Genomic DNA, 6,000 nt, shown 5'->3' with positions numbered 1-6,000 from the left:
ACTTGTATTTGTGGGATGTTTGATTGGCTTTGAAAGCAGTAGGGTTATGATACAGAGGGAAGCCAAGCAGTAGCATGTGATGTTTGTTAGACTTGTTAGCTACCAGAGCTGCTGAAGAGAACCAATTAACTTCTGGCTGAAAGTTGGAAGGTGCACGTATGTTGTGGACAGTGGCTGAGGTGGCCTGCTTCCATCAAGGGACTTTGGCACGAATCTTTGGCAGGAACAATATACAAAACATGAAGCCTTGGGCTTTGAGGAGGAAAAGTTCTTCACAACAGTGGACTTTCATTATGGAAATAGTACAAAATCTTTGCTGATTAGCCTTGTTACTTGGGTGTATTACTTTACTGAGGGTGCACATCTCATCTCTTTAAGGCATAATACAGTCTTTTCGGTTCTTGCTGCATCCACACTGGTTTCCAGGGACTGTTCTAGAGTTGAGCCAGCCATTGGTTTTGTTGAGGGTCTTATAGTTTCACATACTGGTCTGCAAAGCCTGTGACTGGATGAGAGGAGGGGGGAGAGAGAAATTAAATATCAGAAAAATGTAACTACTAGATCTAAAGTTGAAAAAGATTTGCTCAACTGTCTTTTTTTTTTTCTTAAAGTATAGACTTCAGTTAAATTCATATGCCTTAGACTGTTACTATCTTATAAATTTTTACATCAGCATAGTACACTTCCTAGGTTTTTCCTTAGGCAGATTCTCACAGAATAATAGGGGTCAGAAGGGATCTCTGGAGATCATCTCATCCAACCATTCTCATTGACTTCTGTTTGGTGTAACACCTTGTTAAGAAGAAAACTGTGATATCTTTGCAATTGTAACTCTTCTTGGAGTTATTCTTTTGTTTCAGGATACACTTACTTGAATAAAAACAAAAACTTAAAAAAAAAATAAAAAAATTAAACAGATGAAGACTTTCAGAATTTTCTCTTCTTGAATATTCATACTGATAAAATCTCTGCACATCTACATGGCTTGCTTATACTTACTGATTCTTTTCATCTTTGTTCTTTTTCTTTCAGAGTTCTCTTGAATTGCATTTTTTCCCAAGCTGCAAATTTTATCAAACTTGTACAGTTAAAGATCAGGAGTAAAAGGAGCATGCAAAAGTGAAGGGGGGAGAGGGGGGTTGGGGGACAATTCTTTCCTGTCTCTACAGCTGGCAAGGACCCCTGAACAGCAGGACCAAGCTGTTCTGCTCTGTGTGGGAGGAATAACTTGATAGCTGGTTCAGATTCAGCAAGACAATTCAAGCAATGCCCCCCAAACTGCTTTGATGTAATAGCTCTTCATTACCTGAAAAAAAGCTAGCAATCTTATGCATTAACTCCTGGTACATGTTAATCAGGCTGTTCACTGAAGGTGCCAGAGAGAGCTGAGGAAGACTGGCAGAGACACTTGTGCTACCATTGCTCTTGCTGCCTCCCATATGTCTGGAAATGGTCCAAATACATGCAAAAAACATCTGACCTCAAGATATCAATGAGCACTTCAAAGTGCCGATCTGTTCATTCATTTTGACTGTCATCATGGCCAAGGCATTGAGAAGATGACAAACCTGATCAAGACCATGCTGTGTATGTTCTCTGAGGTAAGGCAAATGAGAGAGCTGTATAATCATGCTGACAACACTGATAAACCCTGCTTCTCCTCTGTTAACAGTATTGTGACTGAATAATGGAATTTGTATCAAATTCATGCTCCCTTTAGACATCTGGAATTGGAATGAAGATGCTACTTAGCTCTTAAATGCAGCCAATTTCTGTTTTGGTTTTTTTTTTTTCAGACAGGTAATTCAAATAAAATGGGGCCAATTGACATTTGACTAAATAAAATAATATTCTATGTGTGTTAGAAATATTTTTCTGCACGAAGTAGAACAGACCAGGTAAACTCCACACAGTTTTATCAGACTTCTAATGTCAGGCATAGTAAGTCAGACCAAGAAAATACAGATTAGAAAAAGATGGACATCTTGGTGATGGTTGAAGATGCAGTCAGAAGTCAAAACTGTTCTTGCCTTGGCTCTAAGCCATGAGTTTCGCAGCAGCTCCGCAAAATGTTTGAAGAGATTACAAAGTGAAAACTCAAGTGTTTAGGGGATCTAGGGTCATAACCTCAACTTTACATCTTCCACTGGCTGCTCTTGGTGTGATTTAGCATCTTATGGATAGTGTTTCTGAGCTTTCCCCAGTGCATCGGGTGAGAGAAGGCAACTTCTTATTCAAGCGTTGTTAAGTTTGCTGCTACTAGGAAAATAATTAAGTAGGTGATATGAGTGTTACTCAAGGCCAGAACCCTTGACAATGGAAATCAGCTCCCTGTATTTCAGTGACTAATGCCATTGATTATCACCAGCTGAGAAGCGGGCCCCAAAGAGTATAAAACAATAGTGGATCAGAATGAGCAATCTATTTTCATATATCCAGAATGATTATGCCTCTCCAGAGAGAGAGGCAGACCGAGTTACACTCAGTTATTACTAGTTGTTTTTCTTTGGAAAAGGGGAAAAAAAAAAAAAAAAAAAATGGTTACATTCATACATCTTTGTACCACTTTATATCAATATTAGTTTTAGCTTTAAAACAACAGATAGCCTGGAAATTGAAATGCTGTCCACGTTAATTTACAATGTGAGCTTCTGCAGTTATACACTATATTCTTATTTTTATTTAATTACTATCACATGCTTTATCTTTGTTTTTTATTTAAAAAAAAAAAAAAGAAGAAGAAAACTCAGCCTTATTTACTCTATTTTATGCTTCTCACACCAATTTTTTAAGTTACACCTGCAGATTTTTATCTGCTTTCCCTCAGCATAAAAGCCTCAGGATCAGCACTTTTCCGTTCTCCCATGAAAAGTGATGAGGTCTTGCAATGGCTTAAGTCATACGATCTGTCTCATCATCGCCTTAACCAGACACCAGGAGCAACAGCACAAAGCAAGTGCTGTCTTGGCAGCACTTTGCTGAGGTCCCCATGCAGATGCTTTGCGTATTTTACAGTAGAATTAGTAACAGTAATCATTGTCGAAGACTGAAAATGTCCCTGCTTTGGGCTGCTCCTGGCAGCGAACGATGACAGATCTGTTCCTTTCACTTGACACTGTGAGTTGTCCACGCACTGCAAAGCTCCGTGGTTCTGAGGCACTAAATCACATCATAGGAACAGGCAAAACTTGGCTGTAGTACCTGAGGCTTTCCTTGCCTGACATACTATGCTGTCAGGCTTTATGAGGTGCACTAGATCTCTACGTCTGGACTCCGCTGTGCACCCTGTTCTTTCTCTCTCCCTCTCACTTTTTTCTTAATTTGTCAGGTGAAGTTCTTTTTATTCAGAATACATGTATTCCTAATTCCTACATTGTGAATTTAGTAGGAGTTCACTTTAAAAGTGTCTTGAATAGATAAGCAGTCTGTCCAAAATGTGCTTTGATGAATTCAAAACAGTGACACTGGCGTGCACTTTTTCAAATAAATTTGCAATACTTTCTCTTACCTGAAACAAAAATTGGCTCAGCAACTGTTCATAACTTACAGTAATGTCCCTAAAAGTACAGCTTTTAGGATATGGTTAGATATGTTGTACATAGCAAGTCCACTTAAAATTTCTTAGCCTCAGCTTGGGAAGAGGAAAGTCAGATCCTATTTCTTTTATAGTATCCAAAGGTATTTTTAAAAGCTTTTTTTTCTTTACAGGATACAGCTCAAATGAACAGTTGATTATTATTATTATTATTTTTAGAGCAGTGTCATCTTATTAAAACTACCTGCAAATCTAAAACTGTCAGGTATTTGCTCTTGGCTCAGAGCACTATTAGTTTATTAAAACGTCTTACAGAAACAGTTTTATTGTCAAAAGAACACTATTTAGAAAATAAAACCCAGGTCCAGTGTCAGTGATAGCTTTTGCATGTCTTTTAAGTAATCGTATATTTTAGATGACTTTCTGTTTTTCTGACAGGACCTCAAAAGACAGCATGTGTCTTTTTGTTCCTTATAGCAGTTCTGCTTCTTCCATTTGTGGAAGTTAATGTGAAATGAAAAGGAAAATCCTACAGCATTAGAAGTTTTAAAGTATTTCAGTGTTTTATTAATTAAATAATCCAATCTGAATAATGATTTTATTAAACGTGTTTTCAGCAACTTGAAGTGGCCGAAAGTGAAATTACATAGGAGACAACTAGCATGGGAGATATGACTTGCACTCTGACCCAGTGAAGTCAGCCATAGGAAACAAATGTATGCAGGAGTCAGCTTTTGGGGCAGAGAAGTCGATTTCCTCTCTCTTATGTTTGTTTGGTTTTTTTCCCCCCTGTGGCACTGGAGCTAATCAAGTGCAAAATGCAAGTTTAACTTATTTTGAACATAATGTGCATAAAGAAAATAGAGTAACAGTAATACTTCCTTAATAATCAAAGTAGAATGTACAGTAATCTCTTTAGTAGCGATTACACAAATTGGAAAGAGAAGTTGAGACACCTGCCTCTGTCTTAGAAGACCTTAATCTGATAAAACTTCAAGGGGGTCAAAAAGTAATTACATGCTTGTTGGCACTGAGCTGGACAAATATCATCCATTTTTCAGCCCAGATTCCAGCACAAGTTCTTGGGTTTGCCTCATGTGATCATTAAGTCTGTCATCCATTCAGTTTCTTTAACTTTTCTTTCCACGTTCATTTATTTTAGCTTAATCTCTGCGCTAAAATAGAATGTTTAGTTTTGTTCCCCTGGACAAGGCTAAAATGGAGGTGTAATTTCCAGATAGTTTTTACCTTTTCTTTTTTCCTTTTTGAGATTGCAGTATTCTTTCTTTAGGGCAATTAGCAAGGTTTTTTTTCTATGAAATGCTAATATTAAACAAAACTGAAAGCTAAGAGTTTAAAAAATTAAAATGTCAGATATCGTTTACTAAATGCCTGTGAATTTCCACCTCTTATAGACTTAACTGAATAAGTAATTCTCAGCTTTATTAAAGAGGGAAAAATATCGTGAAATAACACATGCTTCATGATAATATTCTGTTCTTCTTTAATTGAGTTTTAACCTTTTGTTTCTTAGCACAGTGAGCAGCAGCCAGAAGTTTTTATAAAGCCTTGCCAGGAAGGTCAGTAGGTTTAGACACTCCCCCTTTTTGATCATTTTTCCTCCTTTGGCTAGGTAAAAGTCCACTATGTTTCTGTTTCTTCATGTGACTGTTGATCATGTAGCTGTTCTTAATAGACCTTGAAAGAAAGTCTCAACTTCCATATTTTTTAAGAAAGCCTACTTTTCTTTTATGTTGTGTGTTCTTGATTGTTTTTTAACAAAGCCTTGAAGAAATAGCCCATAAAATACCTGTTCAGCAGAAGAGATCTGAAGTTTTTAAAAATCAAAATATTTTGGGCAACACACTGAATGTCTTTGCTCTCTGTAGTTGCAATACTCTAACAATTTGTTTGAAAATTCCTTTACAATCATCAAGCAAAATTCAGTGCTGCCTTTTGCATATGAAGCTGCATGCTGCTCCTTGGTTACTGCATTAGCTATCAGTAGGAAGACTTGCTTGTTCCACCACTGGTTCCTTTGTGTTCAACAATACGGGCCAAGTTTCTTTTCACAACATCATATTGGCTTCTTTTTTTTTCTTTTTTTTTTTCTTTTTTTTTTTTTGTCTGAAGTTTGTGTCTGTGTTGCATTGTCAAAGGGGAATGTTGGTGAATTGAGAGGAAGTAAGTGAAAGTCAATTTTTTTTTGTGGTGATAGAAGGGCATTCCTCTACAGTGTGAACATTTGATGCTTACTAAACATTTCTGTACTTGAGGGTAAGGAGAGATTTGAAATACAAGCTCAAACTGGGACAACTAAATTCAGTTTTGTATATTCATGCAGTTTCAAATTCATGTCATCCTTTGATCACATAGCCCAAATGTCTCTTAGCAATTTCAAATTATTTGCCATCTGCTCTGAAATCCCAGGGACCAAGTCTCCTGAGGACTGTCACTGAGCTTTT

At 37.1% G+C, this 6,000-nt stretch overlaps 1 long non-coding RNA gene across 1 annotated transcript in view; it reads right to left on the bottom strand.

Moving 5' to 3' along the window:
- Window positions 1-243: 243 nt before the first annotated feature.
- LOC128081031 (uncharacterized) overlaps window positions 244-6,000 on the bottom strand; it is a 44,318-nt gene continuing 38,561 nt past the window's right edge. The window contains exon 2 of the long non-coding RNA XR_008206952.1: window positions 244-505. This is a non-coding gene — a long non-coding RNA (uncharacterized LOC128081031). The remainder of the gene's footprint in view (window positions 506-6,000) is intronic.

The sequence above is a fragment of the Tympanuchus pallidicinctus genome, unplaced genomic scaffold (assembly GCF_026119805.1).
Source record: "Tympanuchus pallidicinctus isolate F22 unplaced genomic scaffold, pur_lepc_1.0 scaffold1, whole genome shotgun sequence".
NCBI lineage: Eukaryota > Metazoa > Chordata > Aves > Galliformes > Phasianidae > Tympanuchus > Tympanuchus pallidicinctus.
Note: the sequence above shows the minus strand (reverse complement) of the source record. Positions and strands in the feature narration are given on the sequence as shown.